Here is an 18,294-nt window from a genome sequence, read left to right as displayed (position 1 = left end):
GCTGATTCAACCATGACACTGCAGATTTCCTCTTTCTCTATCATCTTTAAGACCAAATTTAAAGAACTATTTGACAATGTGATCAACTGCTTCATTTTCAGGAATTTATGAACAGAGGGAAAATAGAGAAGGACAGATTGGTCAGCGGATGTTTTCATTATCTGTACCATATTTTACCATCTTATAGTTCAGGCCCAGCCAAAGCGGACCCAATCTCAGAAGTCCTTTCAATGACACTAAAAATATATATATATGAATGACAAGAAGCAGTGGTTTTCCCAGAAAACCAATCTGGCTGGAATGGGATTGCTCATGTTTTGTAAGAAGAATTTCCCCTCAAAGATCAAAGGAGTCAGCAGGATTGAGATGATGGCAGTAAAGAACATAAGAGCTGAGCATCAGCAGCTCTCTTAGCCCATTTGGAGAGAAGGACCTGATGTCAGCTGACTTATCTTCTTTACCAGTAGGAGGTATGGCATAAAAGGTGAAGTGATGACACAATGTCTCTAGTTCATGACATTTTAGAATTACGAAGGGCTGTTGGCCACCAAACCAAAATACCTTCTCAGTGAGGCCTACCTTGACCACCCTATTAATACCACAAACTGCCTCCCACCTTGACCTTGGAATTCCCACCTACCTTCTCCTACAATTTTCTATAACTCTTGTCACAATCTAACACATTATATAATTTGCATATTTATGATGCTTAATGATTATTGTTGTTTCCACCACTAATTTAAACCATACAATGGCTGCACAAATTCTTGTTAAATTAATGAAATTAATAAAGAAAAATTTAAAGAAAAATAAATGCTCAGAACTTTGGTCCCAGGAAAGTTTCCTTTATAGGATTTTTGAAGATGTCCATCCCAATAGTGCCTGTCTCAGCCTACCTATTCTCCCATGAGGGGAAAAACAAACAGGGATGATGCTGAGTTCCACCCCCAGTCCACTCGCCAAGGCCGAGGCCACTGTCGGCTACTAACCTCACCTTCCTGTTACTCACCCTCTTTAATCAAAAATGATGAAAAGGGCAACAGAAGTCCCTCTTCTGACAGTATTCTCTAATCACCTATAAAGTAGAACATAGTGCATAAGCCTCCTAATTGGACTCCCGGCCTCCGTACCTCTGTCCAGGCTGTTCTCAACATAGCCAGAGTGGTCCTTTGCAACAGGTCAGTCACATCACCTGTCAACACAAACGGCCCCCTATTTCCCTCAAACTAAAAACCAAAGTCTTCACAATGGTCTATAAGACCTTATATGATCTGCCTTCCATTCCTTCTCAGGCCTCATTTCCAATTACTATCCTCCACGCACATACACTCTACTCCAACCTCCTGTTTCTCAAACATGCCAATCATGCTCCACCCCGGAGCCTTTGCACCAGCTCTTCCTTTGGTCATAAATGCTCTCCTCTCAGCAGATATCCACATAGCTCACACTATCACTTCCTTCAAGTTTCAGTTCAAGTGCCACCTTGTCAGAGAGGCCTTTCCTGATGACCATACTGAATACCGCCATCTTGTCCTCCACTTGCCCTACTGTGTGCCTGTTCCATCACCTTCCTACTTATCATACATAGCCCACTTACATAATTTACTTACTTATCATGTTTATCATTTTAATTCTCCCACTAGAATCTTTTTTTTTAATATTTTATTTATTTATTTGACAGAGACACAGTGAGAGAGGGAACACAAGCAGGGGGAGTGGGAGAGGGAGAAGCAGGCTTCCCACTGAGCAGGGAGCCCGACATGGGTCTCAATCCCAGGACCCTGGGATCACAACCTGAGCTGAAGGCAGACGCTTAACGACTGAGCCACCCAGGCACCCCTTCCACTAGAATCTTAAAAAGAAAAGAAAAGAAAAAAATCTTTCAGAAGGGCAGAAAATTTTTGCAATTTTTCTTCACTTTTTTCATCCCCTGGGCCGGGAATAATACTAGCACATAGGGAGTGCTCAACAAATATCTGTTGAGTGAATAAAGAGTGGTTAAAATAATGCATTTTTGGCTACACAGACTGTGTTTAAATCCTAGCTCTATCGTTCATTACCACCTGTGTAATCTTTAGTAAGTTTCAGAAGTTCTCTGAACCCTAATCTCCTCATCTGTGAAATGAGGTTAGCAATACCTAACTGACAGAGTGTGATGCCTTGTATATCCAATAAATGAAGGCCATTACTATGCAGTGTGGAGGCTTCTGGAAGCAGAATACAAAAGCAAATGACCAGGGTTATGCTTTGCAGAAGGAGGTTGATATTATGCCGGGGGGGTAGAAAATGGAGAAACAATGTACTCAGCTCTCACACATCTCTGAGTTATATACACGCGAAACCAACATATATTAAGGATAAAAATGGACCTAATTTGACCAAAGCAATCTACAATATAGTGGATTTGATGAATAATGCAGATAAAGAATAATAAAGGTAGCTGACTTATATGATGGTTTTAAAAAGGTGAGAGAGTTGCTCTATAGACTTCATAAAATATTGTTGGTATGCACTCTAAAGTATTTTTCTTTTTAATACTTCAGAATCAATACCACTGTAGTATCTCAAGGTTATTCAGGTTGTCTCCATTTCATGCATTCTGGATGTCATTATTGACTTTATACTTCCATCCTTCCCTGTATCTGTTGCACTGGCCTTGGCAACAAGGGAAGACCATATGGTGCCCAACCATATGGATGGGCTGGCTGGGTTTTAAAATCTTATTCCCCATTGATGTTCCTGCTGTGTGAACAGAATAACTTCTATTTAAGAGTAGAAGATGTGGGATTCCAGCTTTGCATATTGTATCAGTTAGAAAATATGCTCAACTATGAGTAGCAGGGACCTGAAAAACAAGGCTTAAACAAATTGGGGTGCGGTATGGTGGCTCTGCAACCTCACCATGGACCTTCTAGCCCTCTTTTCTGCCATCTTTGGCTTGTGGCTTCCTTCTTTAAGGCTGCCTCACATTCACAATGTGGCTACTGGAACTCCAGCCAGCATTTCCTCATTCCAGGTAAGAAGAAAGAAAAAGACAAGGAACAAAGAAAGCATACCAGGTGAGCCATTGCTGTTTTGTTATGTAACTTTACCAGAAAACCCACCTAATAAACTCTCCTTATATCTACTGGCCAAAATTTAGTCACATATCCTTCCCATCTTCTGGGCAGGCTATGAAATCTAGCCTATTTTAGCTAAGCATGATGTTCTTTAATAAAATCAGGATTCCGTATGTTTAAAAAAAAAAGAGAGAGAGAGGGGATATTGGCTAGGTATCTAGCAGTCTCTTGTCCAGTTTATCTAATACTAATATTAGATATTTAATTTCTACAATAAACAGAGGCATTGAAAAAGATGACTGTCATAGCTTGCTAATTACCTCTGCACCAACCTAGAAATTGTAATCTTTCCCTTAGTTCTCCAAATAGTGATTATGTTCCTAAAAGACAATCTCTCTACTGGTATCTACCCCGCCCCACCAGGACTCCAATTAGGCTTTTGCAGACCAGGTCTCCATTTGGCCGACTACATAGGTGATTCCAAATATTTCTCACTGGGCTCTGTAGGAGGAAATACTTGTCAGAACCCCATCATTAGGATCATCATTGCTACTGCAATGTCCCAGGATCAGAAGCCCCCTTGTGTGACCAAGAACTCTGCCTGCCTCTTCCATCTACATAGTATATACTGTAGAATTGATACTTGGGGAGCCTTTTTTGTTTGTCACTTAGAAAATTCTCTAAGAATCCTTTAAGCATTCATTAGCTCTTTCAGGTCACCAGGGAGGAATTTTGGTACATTTCACCCTAGCCAACAACTTCCATGGGTACCATTCCAAGGACTAATTTACTAAATGGCCCCTCGGTTGCCTGAAAGAGTTACCCAGCTTCAGAAAGTGCCCGACTTACTCCAATGCAGTGGCCCATCCACTGAGAAGATCTGACTGCAGAAAAAATTATAGAATTCCTGTTGTTGCTAATTATTTTCTAATACTACTTGAGAAACAGGGAAGTATGAGAGTCAGCAATTGTTCTAAAAACCAAGTGTGTAGCCACCTGGGACAGAGCTGTGAAAAAAAAAAAAACAGATGCATACCCATACCCCACATCTTTCCCTCTCTTCAGAGTCCAAGGCTTTCCTTTTGTTCTCTAAATAAAATAGAACTCGCCCCCACCATGACAAATATAAGCCTTCAATTCTTGGTCTGATTTTTTTTTCCTCCTTCATGGAAATGGCTCCATGGAGCTTTCAACTTGTCAGATATAATCTGTTCTGGCCACACAGTCTTGAGGGGACGACAACCACAGAATCTGTGGTGTCAGATGAAAATTGCACAGAATGCAAACGCAAAGACATCACAGAGGTGATGAACACGAAGTTCTCCCTCCCCAAAAAGGAATGAACAAGACCCTGGACCTGGAAGGAGCAGTTGCAACAAATGACATGGGTCTCTGTGGACAGAGTGTGGCCCAGAGTCTCGGCTGGCCACGTGGACAATTCCCTAAGGCTGTGCATCCTCACGTCTCTCTTGTCACTCCCACTGAGACATGTCGGAAAGAAGGCCAAATCATCCTTCACCAGGGTGTGCTGATTCAAACGGACAGCTAGGCTGAGATGGCTTTGGTGAACACACTCCATGGGATGAAATGAGTTCCCCTGTGGTCTGCTGCCCTGTTGCTGTTAAACTGAAACCAGAGAAGCTCCGAGTTGCTAAGAGATTGTCATCTTGCTGGGGGAAGAATTTACACGATTGGCGCCCTCGGGCAAGTCGTGCTGAATCTGTCAGTATTCCAGACTGTGTCATTTTTTCAACTATTTCTTCATCCGAGCCTACGCAGAGGACAGCCTTCTCTTTGCACTTGCTGAGTGGGCTCTTACAGCCCTGCCGGATCTGAGGAAGAGCTAAGATTGCCTGCCAGAGGTGTGAGTTCAAGGGGTAGGTAACCCAGTGGCAAAATTGGGAAGAAGGCAAACTGGCAGAACTGGAACCATGAACACCTCCAAGAACAGACAGGAAAAGCATCAGAAAGGCGATGAGCTAGGGCCATCCGGGTGGCTCAGTCGGTTGAGCATCCAGCTCTTGGTTTCAGCTCAGGTCATGATCTCAGGGTCCTGGGATCGAGTCCTGTGATAGGTTCCGTGCTCAGTGGGGACTCTGCTTAAGGATTTTCTCTCTTCCTTCTCCCTTTGCCCTCCCCCTGCTCACTCTCTCTCTCTCAAATAAATAAATAAATCTTAAAAAATTAAAAAAAAAAAAAAAGCCTATGAGCTAAGGCAATGGTAGAAATGAGAAAGCCTCCCTAGAAACTAGGAGTCATGAGGGCCGGGGTCTGAGCAGTCCAACAGTGGTTTTGCACTAGGAATAAACATCATGTTAAATGGCAGGGCAGGGCCAAGATGTATGTAAGCTTGTATGTTGCTCAATTTGCCCTCTCCTTCTCTGCTAATCAGAAAACCGATGTCCACAACCCCAGTTGATGGAGTAGGGGCTCATGTAGCTTCACACACCTTTGCCACAGCTCATGGGACCAGCGGAACCTCTGACTCAAACAGCCAATTCATCAGCTGACCAGCAACCATCTGATTCTCTCTCTCTCTCTCTCAAGAATTAAAATAAAAGATAAGCTGATTGCAGCTAATCAAATAGTGTTGGACACAAGATCCCATAAAAGTCATAGAGAATTGGGACCAGAGTCAATGCTACAACCACCCAGTGTCAGATGCAAGCCAGACAGGGGAGCAGAAATGATGAGCTTTTGAAGGAAGCTGGTATGGAAAGACAAACAAAGATATGCAGGGAGTAGCAAAAGCAAGAGCACATGTGATCCCAGAAGAAAAAGGAAGTGGGGAGAGTAGCTGTCTGACGATTTTCCAGTTCCCAAGAGGTATAAATCTTATTCCCTCGGTTGAGATCTCTGAGATTCCCTGCATCCTTATGATATAACCAAACACCCTGATCCAGTGTGATCCCTGACATGCAGCATGTACCCCATTGTTGTAACCAGCCAGTTGTTCCAAATAGATTCTTTGGATTACAAAGAACAGAGACTCACTCAGGCATCCCTAAGAGAGAGTGAATTATCATAAAGATACCCAGAGAAACTTCGGAGAACCATGACAGGTTAGGGACCATCTTGTCTCTGTCTCTCTGCTTCTGTCAGAGCCTCCGCAGTCTGTCTCTGATGGTGCCTCTGTCCCTCTCTGGGTCTTGCTCCATTCTCCTGTCTATACCAGCTGGTTTACTCTCTCCCTCCACTCTGCAAAACTTTCCTCTACTTCAAAGATTCTGCATCCTCATAGCTTTTGTTTCTTCATAACTTCAGCTGGCCAGGACCCTTCATGACCCTACCTTACCTCATGGCTTCTCTTTATAGATTCCTTCTATTTCAGATTCCACTGCTAACAGTATTTTCTAGTTCAGCTTCAAAAGAGGGAATACGATTAGCCCTGCTCATCCTTTTGCACCAGGTCATGGGTTGGCCAGCCTCGGGTTTGACTATTCCTGGATCAAAGCCCACCCCTTATACAACCAGCTCCAGCCAGTAGGGCAGAGTCCCACAGTATAAAACACAGCAATCTAGACCTGCTCATTTAGAAGGGGCTCAGAGCAAGCAGACATTGCGACAGACATATTTAATATGCCAACCCCTCCTTATCGCAAATATCCTTGAGATACAGCCCACTGTTTTCCAAGAAACAGTTAATTATGTGATAAAGCAATCTAGCTTGTGATATTAACAATTAATAATCATGTTGTAGTTTTTTTATTTTTTCTTCTACTTTTCAGAAGTTTCCAAATTTTCCAAGTAATTTGTCCTACTTTTATAATCAGGAATATCGCATTATGTATTAAGAAAATAAATGTAGGGGTACCCGGGTGGCTCAGTCAGTTAAGCATTGGACTCTTGGTTTTGGCTCAGGCCATGACCTCCTGCGTCATGGGATCAAGCCCCTCATCAGGCTTTATGCTCAGCCGGGAGTCTGCTGGAGATTCTCTCCCTCTGCCCCTCCCCACACTTGAGCATGCGCACGTTCCCTCTCTCTCTCTCTCTAATAAACAAATAAATCTTTTTTAAAAAAGGAAAACAAATGTAGCATCATTCATACAACAAAGTATATATTGAGCACCAACCACATATCAGGCTCTATGCTAAACACTAGAAATATAGCAGCAAACAGGAAAAAAAGGACCTTTTGTCACAAAACATGGATGATCACATAATTTATCAGCAAATTTGGACACTTTTGAGAGTGAAAAGGGGGTGCTATTAATAATCAGACCAGAACAAAAATGAGACCGTGCTGAGTAAACCAGGACATATGGTAACTGTTTCTACTTATGTATGCCAGCTAATATTTTAACATTCCTGTGTATTTGAGTGGAGGACTACCATGTATAAGGCCTGACTCTCTCCTCAAAAATTAATTCCTAAAATCAAGAAATGTAGAGAATATGGCAGGCAGGTACCTGGGGACAGGGAAGATTTTTAACTGTCCACATCTCAGCATCCTCATCCTTCACTTTGGAAAACACCGAGGGTCCCAGCTCATCCAAGAAGGGCAAGGAAAGGGGTGGGGGGGGTGAGGAGCTAGCGCTTATTGATCACTTACCAGATGCCAGCTACAGGGTTGGATACTTTCTATATGCAATCAAAGTTCATCTCATGCCAACTCCGAGACATGGGTATTATTACACCCATTTTGCTGATGAAGAAACAAAGGCTCAGAGAGTTCAGTTACTTGGCCCAAGCTAATCCATCTAGTGTTGGACTAAAATGTGAACCCAGCCAACTCCACTACCTCCAGCCACCTCTCAAAATTAAATCTGAGAACTTCAAGTACAGAAACATTATAACCCTTAGTCTCTCCTAAAGTAAATGTAAATAGTGATGAGGTTGTCATAAAAAGACAAGTTTTAGTGGTCATTTCTTCCGTATCATCAGTTTCTCAGCTTATACCAAGCAGAAATGTAGAAAATGAGCTTAACTGGGTGCTGTTTCTTGGAGCATTTCTCATGGTCCTCATGTAGGTGGTATCTGAATTTGCCATGTAATTTGAAAATGAAGTTTTGGAAGGAAATTAAAGGAAAACTTCTGAAGAGTGGGGTTAGCCCAGGAAAAAAACACCCAACATGTTGAAAAGCATTTGGAACTAATTTCCTATCCGTTGAGTCAAAAGAGAATAATTCCATTGATCCCAGATTGGTTAATTAGAGAGATATGTCAAATTCTGTTTTGACAAATAATATCACACTCAAATTTCTGTTCACTTTAATGGGATTTGACCTATATCAACTCGCTCCAAAGCATGAAAGTGAAAAAAAGTAGGTTTTGCTAGGAGGGTTTTGCTGTTTGTTTGGGCTTTTCCGGTTGGTAGAGTGCATACATATTGCCAAATGAAAGGCACTCTGAATCAAAAAGTCATGGCGGGAGTGGGGGGAAAGATTCCTGAAATAAAATCACCTGTAAGATGTTTTTCACTGCCCTGTGCTCGCAAAAATCATTTACAGACTTACATTAAAAGAATGTCAAAAAACATAAAAACAGCATAGAAAATGAAATTGCACCTGTGATTCGTTTCATCTCAGCTTCGGATCACAATTGTACATTTTGAACTAAATGTCTTTAGCTGCACTGAAGATACTGCAGTTGGAAGACCCTTCTGACATAGAAAGTCTCTTTTTATCCTAACATGCCTCTTGAAACAAAAAGAGCTTCCAAATGATATATTTTGAAAATGTTGAAATTAAAGTTCAGGCTTATTTCCCTATTGTACTTAAAATTTCAGAGATGAGGAAATGGAAGAATGGAGTTTGAGGAGGAAAGGAACTTTCTTTAAGACTGGAATGTTTAGATTCAGAACAAACAGAATGGGTATTTTCATTTAACGTAAAAGGAAAATAAGATCCTTTTGTCCCAAACAGGTAACTCATGTATCTATTTCAGGACTTGCACTGTTCTTTACCTTTAGATCTCAAGGCTGCAATTCAAGCCAGTGTTTTAAAATACTTAGGGTCTTTATTCTCATTCAGTTTTCTTCCATTAGCTGGGAAATACAATCTTCTTTCATGTTGTGTAGCTGATAACAAAAACTGGCTAGCGCAAGAATGCCCCGCTGAATTCACAGTCAGGCTTTGCAGAGCTGAATTGTAGAGAAATAAATGCAACTACTTACTGTCTCGCTGAATTATGGATTTTAGAAAACTGTTTAATAATGAGGAAAACATTTAAGACAGCTTATATTGAGTTCTGCATGCCCAGGAAACTAACATGAAACAGGAACTGCTAACAGATTTTGTGGGGAAAGTTAAATTGTAATTTTATGATCATCTAGATCATAGAAGCTAGGAGATAGCTTCACAAGGACAAACCCCACAATTATCTATATGTTAGCAATTGTGGAAGTGTGTATATTTTTAAGTAGTCAAATCTTTCTTTACGTACAAATTTAAGGTTAAAACGTTTGATGCTTCTGGGTCTTTTATTTAGTTTCTCAATCTACCAAAAATAACAACCCTCCCAATATTTGCCACTTCCTCTCCTTCAATTGCTCGATTGTTCAGGATCCTGGATTATCATCAGAATCACTGATTGTAAATTCCTCAGACGTATTCATCTCTGTACCTGCCTGGGCACTCAACAAAGCTCCAGCCACAAAGCAGGCCTTTATAAATGTTTCCTGATTTATTTGAAGTCGTATGGTAAACCTAAAGATTCACAAGAATTGTTTGTTATTTTTAAATCGTCTTCATTTAGACTTGCTGATAGCCCACTAGATGTCAACCTGCTAAGTGATGAGAGTAAACCAAGTATCGTCCTCATGCTGCAGCAGCTTCCAGTCTCATGCGAGGGAAACAAATAAGGAAATCAGAAATTAAAATATTGTGCGGTAAACACCAACCATGATGGAAACGTATGAGAAGCACCAAACTCCCTTCAGAGGGGGACCCGGAGGTTTGGTAGAAGTGATGTCAAAGCTGAAACTGTATGCATAGTGGAAAGAGAGGGGAAAGAGTCTGGGCAGAGGGAAAAGCACACTACAAAGATCAAGACTTAACAGAAAAAAACATGGATTGGGGAACAGCATCAGCTCCGCATGCCTGGGGTAGAAAGTGTGCATGAGGAGGGGCAATACGAGACTGGAACTGGGGGGAAAGCAAGGAAGGACATTTTGGAGAGCCTTGGGCACCAGGCTAACTCATTCTTTACATACAAGCTCAGAATAGAAATGTTGGATGCTTCTGTGTTCTTTTCTGTTGCAATGAGTTTGGACTTATCCTAGCCCCCAGTATGGAGCCATGACTAGGGCCAAGAGAAACTAAAAAGAATATGCTTTAAAACCAACTAATATAATTCAGAAACTATTCTTTGGGTCCAAATGGTTTTAGCATATGGACACAAACACATTATATACTTCTTTTCTTACTTCCACTCTCTCTTCCTTCCCTTTTCTTAATCCTCACTACATTCTGATCCTAAACAAGTAGTCACTGTAGGAAAGGGGAAAAGTGTGTAAGGCAAGATAGGTATAAGAGGATATTAATTTTGCAAAGGTAATTGTGGATACACTATACATAGGAGTCTACCCCCATACACCTCCAAACTGTTTCTCAAATAATTAAATCTATCTGTTCTATATGCTGAATCCACATAGAACTAACTTTCGATAAGCTTTTGCCAAATCATAGAATATGAACAATAACAATATTGCTTTTTCATCAAATTGGATATATTCACAATAGGTCTTTGTTGGTAAGCAAATAAAATGACCTAACCTTTCCTTTAATAAGACATATGCAAAACTTCAAAATTTTTCAGACTTTTTTACCCTAATTTTTATTTGCAGGAAGTTGACCTTAAGAACTAAATAAGGATATGCACAAGATATGGCCAAACATCATCATGTTTTGATGACCATCATGATGAACATTATAATGGCTAAACATCATCAAAAAATATTCCCATCATGGCCAATTTCTAGCTACCAATATGAAGTCACTGAACACAGAATTAGGAAGAGATGCACATATCAGCTCCAACACATCACTGAAAGAAAACATATGGAGATATCACTCCCTAATTTCTGTATAAACCACACACACACACACACACACTTCACTCACAACCTGTTGGCCAGAACTAGCCATGTAACCTTCCTAACTTCCAGGGGATCCAGAAGAAGGAAACTGGGTATTAGTGAACACATTAATGTTCTCCACAAAGCTCAATCCTTGGGTGCTCTCTTTCATACCTGGCAAATCCAACATAGAATTCTCTTAAACAAAGATAAGTATCTCCCTAAAAGAAATTCTACCACTAGCTTTGAAAAAATTATTTGTTCACACTTATTCCATGTAAGATACACAGATATTAAGAAAAAATAAAATTACCACTGAGTCATGGGTTTAGGAACTTTTTTACTTCCTTTTGGTTAATTTGTATTTTCTAATTTGTCCATAACAGACATTGATTGCTTTTATAATAGTAAAAATTATTTTTATGTGTGTGTGTGTCTTCCTTGAATAATTCCTACAAATTCTTCTTATCTTAACTCTAAGATGAATGAGAGAGGCAGAATACACAATCATTTGGTTACCAATTTTCTGGTCATTCTCAGCACCTGTGGCAATCGGTTTTTTTGTTTTTTGGGGGGTTTTTTTTAAGATTTTATTTACTTATTTGAGACCAGAGAGAGCACGAGTGGAGGGAGGGGGAGAGGGAGAGGGAGAAGTAGGCTCCATGCAGGGCTCAATCCCAGGACCCTGGGTTCATGACCTGAGCCAAAGGCAGACACTTAACCAACTGAGCCACCCATTTGACCCAGCCATTCTTTATCTTTAGAAGTTTCTCTTCCAGTTCATCTTAGAAACCTTACTTGGCATTGACTGGCAAAGTTCCTTAGAAATCTAGATGTTCTTATAGGGTTTCCTTTATGCCACCGCCTCCTCCAAATCACTGTGCCTCAGGCAAATCTGATTAATGTCCTCTCAACTCCTCCCAGGGCCACTGCTTAATGTCAAAAAATGGAAATACAGTAATTATTCAAGGAAAATATTTTTTCCTGATTTCCTCCATTAAATTGTCTGAAGAAGAAAAATACTTTAATAATAAAAATTGGTAGTCAGTCCTTTGATTTTCATCTTCCATCTCATTTCCATGATCTGAAATTTAATCCTCAGGGTACATAAGAAGGTTTTCTCCATCTATGAAAATGCAGAGGTTGAGAGGATCAATCAACAGGAAAAAAATACCCTAAATGAGCAATCTGCATGAGTGTACTTCTAAAATCTAAAGCTAAGTAAATATAAGGTATTATTACAACATTGAAATATAGCTAATATTCATTTGTACTTAGTATACATGAGTTTTCTAGGAGAGGTTGTTACTTGTGTATAAACTTCTATTTATTTTAATATCATCCTTCAATAATCCTTGGAATAATAAAGATTTTCATTTACATTTTTAACCTGGAATAAATTAATTGCAATTTTTCCTAATTGTCCGTTTGTAACTTACCCAAGTTATTTTTCAAAGTAAATTCTAAAATAGCAAACATATAAATCCAAATTATTCTATTGAAGGTAAAAGTAAAGCATGAGAACAAAATTATAAATTTATTTTAGAGGCTGTTTGACACAACTTTATTAACACTGTGATATTCCCCTACATATCAGGTAACCGCATCCCAGCCCTGTTTTGTCAGATAATGAAGGAACACTCACGGAATTGAAAAGAGCTAGAGTATGACATTAGATTACAACTTTCACATAAAGGAGAAGTACCTCATAGCAATGCCGTCTCTTCCTTTTATCTGCTTCCCCTTTCCCTTCAGGCAAAAAATATAAATGAAAAATGCCTACTACCTTCAATCAAACACCAAAGATAAAATGCTGATTGCTTGCTTGACTGCTTACAATGGAGGTGTAACAAATGTTAATCTGTTTCTGCGGCCTACAGAGAGCGGGAACTGGAAAGAAGAGAAAGGGATTTGAAGAGCTTTTCCTCTGTGGCTTTTCTGAGACTTCAAAATGCTCCTAGAAGCTACTTAACAACAAAATCAGTTGATCCCATTGTTGTGGCTCAGAATCCTGTTTCTGTGTATCAGCTGAGTGAGGAGACTAAGGTGCTGGAGTGGCATTAATGCATTGCCCATGGATATTTCCAAAACTTTTAATTACAGCACGTTAAAGAAGTCTTACGAAAATCCTCCAGCCTGCCACAAGACCCGTGTCTCCAGGGCCAGGCCCACCACAGTGAAAAGCAAAAGTCCAGATCTCAAGGTCAGAGGATCCCGCCAAGTTTATTTCTGAAACTAACTCTGCTCAGCTCTGGTTTCAACTTCTCAGTACGGTGGGAGTATGGATAGGAGACCCTCTCCCTTTCATCATGGGTTCTGTCCCATAGGGAATGGGGCTCCCCACGGTGCTGTTAACAGTTTCCGGTCTTACTCCTTTGAGGCAGCCACTGGTGTCCAGCCCCGAACACTAAGACCCACCAGGGCAGCCCGGACCCACCTCCACCACTTCTGAGGCTTCAGATCCTGCTTGGTTGCTGGTTGAGGAGAGAAAGAAAAGGAGGAATGTGACAGAGAGCATCCTTCTTCTCTTTCTGTGATGGTTAATTTTATATGCCAAACTGATTGGGTTGTTATGCCCAGTTTTTTGCTCAAACATCCATCTAGATGTTGATGTGAAGGTATTAGTTAGATTCACATTTACGTCAGTAGACCCTGAGTAAAGCAGATTGCCCTCCGTGTCGGTGGTCCTTGTCCAATCAGCTAAAGGCCTTCAGAGGAAAGACTGAAATCCCCCAAGGAGGAAGGAGGTCTGCCTCCACACTGCCTTCAGGCTCAAACTGCCTCATCCACTGCTGCCAGAATTCCCAGCCTGTTGGGCTGCCGTACAGATTTTAGACTTGCCAGCTTCTACACCTGCATGAGCCAATTCCTTAACACATATCTACGATGGTTCCTGTTTGTTCTGCTTCCCCTATTGGTTCTGCTTCTCTGAAAACTTCTGACTGATAGACTTCCCCAGCAGCTTTTCCCTCTTCATGGGACAACATATAGGGCCTAAAAGGGGAACCTGTTCTCTCAGGATCCCAATCCCCTCAACAAAACAATCATCCAAACCTGCAGGGTATAGGTTGTGAAGCCCAGTCATGTGACCATTCTGACAAGCCTCCGGGGCCTTTTACACTGAGCCCTAGGCTTAAAAGGAAATAATGTTGCTGCTTCATACCCAGTGACCTGGGGACTTTGGCTCTTCTCCAAACCCAAGGAGACACTTTCCTTCTCTTTCTCCCCTTGGCCACTGCTCCTGAGGACAAATAGCTCCTCAATTTAGTGAGAACTTATCATCTGACAGACTTTGGAACTGGCTGGTCGGCCACTTTTGGACATGTGTCTGTATCCACCATACACTTCATAATGTTTGAGCCTTGGTAAGACAGTAAGACCAAACTACATGATTCCATTTCCCTGCTTGCCTTGGAACAGGAGTTTGGACAGGAAAACACACCCATCTTCTACCTTGAGGCTTTTCATTCTTTCTGGCTTTTTAATCTGAACCCTGGATTGTTCTCTGCAGGCATAAATCAAACTCTGGAATCATCTTTTAAATTCATTAGTAATTCAGAGTCATGACTCTCCAAACCAGGATAAATCTTCCTGATCCATACCCTTTCTACGGGGCCTTAATGTGTTTTATTACTCTTCATCTTTTAAAAGTAAAAACTAGCTTTTTACATGGTTTTCTTTGGGTAGTGGTGGGGGGGGTGGTTAAAAGTTTCTTAATTGCTTACTTTCAATACAAACCAGAGTGTAATTCACAATACAAGTTTCATTAGTGTTGGATATTTTTATATTATTTATATAGAGAGTACTATCAGTTTTATAACACATACTATCTTCAGCATACAGATGCAAATTATTTTCTAGCTATTGTTAATAGTAAGTAAGGTAGGGTATCCTCTAGAAGGTTTGAGTTATTTGCTGTTGTCCCTTTTCTGCCATTTCTTGTTGGTGAACTGTATCCTGGGTTGCTTGCTGCATTTTTCTCCAGTTTTTCCAGAGTCAGAGATTTTAAGAGTAAAAATTTGGGTTTACACAGCACCACTGTGGTTATATCTTCCACAGACAACTTGTTTTAGAAGAACTTCTCGGAACATTGACTTCACTTCACCATATCTGAATTGTTGGGTATAGCTAAGTTTTTTCCAGAAAGTTCTCCTGGTCTTTTTCTTGGCAACTTTAGGCATCCAACCCAGTATTACCAAGATGACTGAGTTCTTGACTCAAGCCTACAGAAGGAAAGATTCATCTCTTCCCAGACGGCTCTGGTTTTTCATATGCTTTGTTTCCCTTGTCCCTCTTTGCCATTTTCTCTTTGTTTAGTATCCCTCCAATATGGATTTGACCTGAATTATTCCAATAACTACATGTTCCTTCTATTTCACATTTGCTCTAGAGACCAAACTTCAACATATTTCTTCTCCATTCACTATATCCTGGATTTTTTTCTCTTATGCCATAAGTTCATGGACAATCTTGGAAAGCCTGAATTACAAGTAGCCAATTGGCTTCTCTACCTCATCTATACTTTTTATCTCTATTTACATAAATATGGCACCAAAATTCTCTGGGAAATCACCTCTGCTACTCTCAAGGTACAAGAAAGAAATTGTGTAAGATACCCTGAGAGATTTAAAACTATCATCATGGTAACTTAGAAATAACCAACTGCAACTGCTCCATGGAGGCCGAAGACTCTGTTAATTACCACTGCTTAATTAATCCAAGAGACTCTAATTGAATGCCCAACTGAGTTGTGAAAATAATCACTAAGTGACCAAAAGGTGTTCCAGAAGCCAAGAGAATAGCACTTGGGCCTGCCTGGAAAAGCAGAGATTGAATTCCTCCCTTCTGGTTTCCTTCTGGCTGGCAGGAAACCTGGTTATCCCTAAGGAGAAATGGAAGGAAATGGATCTCCGGACACAGAAGCATCACCCAAAAATGAGGCTCTCCTTACAGAGGGAGCCACACTTCCTGGAGAAAACACAGCAACCCATGAATCATGAAACAGAAAGAAAAATCTGCAGGTAACTGGTGCCTTGGCCCCAGAAGGAAAAGATATTCGAGGTAATGACCCTGGCAAAATGTACAGAGGTTTCCTGACAAGGTTAAAAGTGGAGTTAACTGTCCAGCAAAGCCAAACAATTCTTAAAAATGCAAAATATAGAGATGGTCTGAGTTCAAATTCTGATTTGCCACTTACTAGAGGTGTCGTCTTGCTGTGCTTATCTAAACATAGTGTCCTTATCTGTAGGGTGGGAGTAATCATAGGCTTGTAGTAAGGATTAAATAAAATCGCCAAAATTAAGTACTTGACTAAAAAGTTGCACATGGCAAAGGCTCTTAAAATGTTATGACTGATTTCTTTTTTTTTTTTTTTTTTTAAGTAAAGCCCATGGAGCCCAATGCAGGGCTTGAACTCGCAACCCTGAGATCAAGACCTAAGCCAAGATCGAGAGTTGGACACTTAAGCTGTTACGGAACCTGGACTGCATCGCCTGATGGAAGAACCAAGCGGCACTCAGAGATCTTGGAGGATGGGAGGTTTATTTAACACCAGTGGGCTCAGAGGAGAATGATCTCCAAAGGTCTGAGCCCTGAGCACAAACAAAGGGGGTAATTTATACACTTCTACTTCCACATACTTATTGGTGCACGTGGGAAGCGAGGCAAGGAGAAGAACCCAGAAGAGCCCTGGGGCAAGGACTAGGACTCCCTTGCTGGCTCAGTCGGCCATCTTAGGACACAGATTTTTCTTCTTCAAACCGACTGGGCCACCGAGGTGCCCCATGACTGACTATTATGTATGAAGATCCCGTTAACAGTTACCCCATGCACCAACCACTCCCAATTTCTGCTGAATAATTTGGAAAACAACTGCACCATCAGAAAAAGCCTTGAATTTTGGGATACTTCTCAAGGACTTGGCAAAAAACTGAAAGAACTGCAGGGTAGCATCAGTGTTTTTATCCCAACTAACAGTAAGAAATTTGAAAGATGAGAGAAGAATCAAAGTTCAGGAAGTGAGTCGCTGGTATTACTAGATGTGTCAGAGAATGGGTTTTGGCTTTCTGAATAACTGTTTAAGATCTCAGAACAATGGACACCTGGTCAGAGATAAGGCTGGTGTATAGGAAAACTCACTGTACATCAGCAGGAGAATGAATAAACAAATGGTGGTCTATTCATATAATGGAATACCACTCAAAATTTTTAAAAGTAAGTACTAAAACACACAACCCGTGTATGAATTGCAAAAACATTGTGAGTGAAAGAAGCCAAGTACAAAAGTATATACTGCCTGATTTCATTTATATGAAGTTCTAGAAGAGATAAAATTAATCTAATGATAACAGAAAACCAAACAGTGGTTGTTTCTGGAATGGAGCTGGGGGTTGGGATTGACAGGAATGGGTGATATGGGGAGTGAAGGAAATGTCCTGTATGTTGTTCTGGTGGTAGTTTATCAAAATTCATTGAACTGAGCTATTTGTATTTTACTATTTCCTATTATCACTCAATTAAAAACAATATCGTGAGAGCAAAATAAAGACGTTTCAGATTAACAAAGACTGAGATTCAAAGAATTTACCATTCACAGGCCCTCCTTGAAATATGTACAAAGGGATGTTCTTGAGAAAGAAGAAAATTAAGTGAAGAAATGAAAAAATGAAAGTAAAGAAGCAAAAGGAACGAGGGAAGCATCAACTGTATAAAAGAATGCCAAAAAAAATTCACTAATCTTATGTGTGTGTGTGTTTTAAAAGGTAGAATTAAATACTATACAATAATAACATGAAAGGCGGAGCTACTGCTTTTTTCATTAAAAAAAGCAGAGATTTATTGACTAAATTTAAACTTTTTAAGCCAAGTATGCATGCAAAAAAGGAATGTTAACACCTAAAAAGATACACTGGTGTGCAGCTTCTGGAGAAGGGAATGTGAGAATGTGCATTGAAAAGAAGGAAGCTCAATGAATCTAATAGACCCCATGAAACATATATACAAACACACATGTGCACACACACAGACAAGAAAACAAAGAATCAAAGAAATGTGTGGCAATTATAAAATACAAAATAAAATGGTGGAAATAGAGACATCAGTAAGACTAAACTCATCCCAAACCAACTACTCAATCTTACACCGGTTTTTAAACATGTGAACTCTCCAACTAAACACTGCTTACAACAGACATACCTAAACAGAATGCCAAAAACATTG

General features: G+C 40.4%; 1 pseudogene; it reads right to left on the bottom strand.

The window, feature by feature from the left end:
• Positions 1-14,940: 14,940 nt before the first annotated feature.
• LOC117998486 lies at positions 14,941-15,257 on the bottom strand (annotated as a pseudogene).
• Between the last annotated feature and the right edge of the window lie 3,037 nt (positions 15,258-18,294).

This window comes from Mirounga leonina, unplaced genomic scaffold (assembly GCF_011800145.1).
Source record: "Mirounga leonina isolate KUSES-001 unplaced genomic scaffold, KU_Mleo_1.0 Mir_418, whole genome shotgun sequence".
In the NCBI taxonomy this organism is placed as follows: Eukaryota; Metazoa; Chordata; class Mammalia; order Carnivora; family Phocidae; genus Mirounga; species Mirounga leonina.
This window is presented reverse-complemented; position numbering and strand designations above follow the sequence as displayed.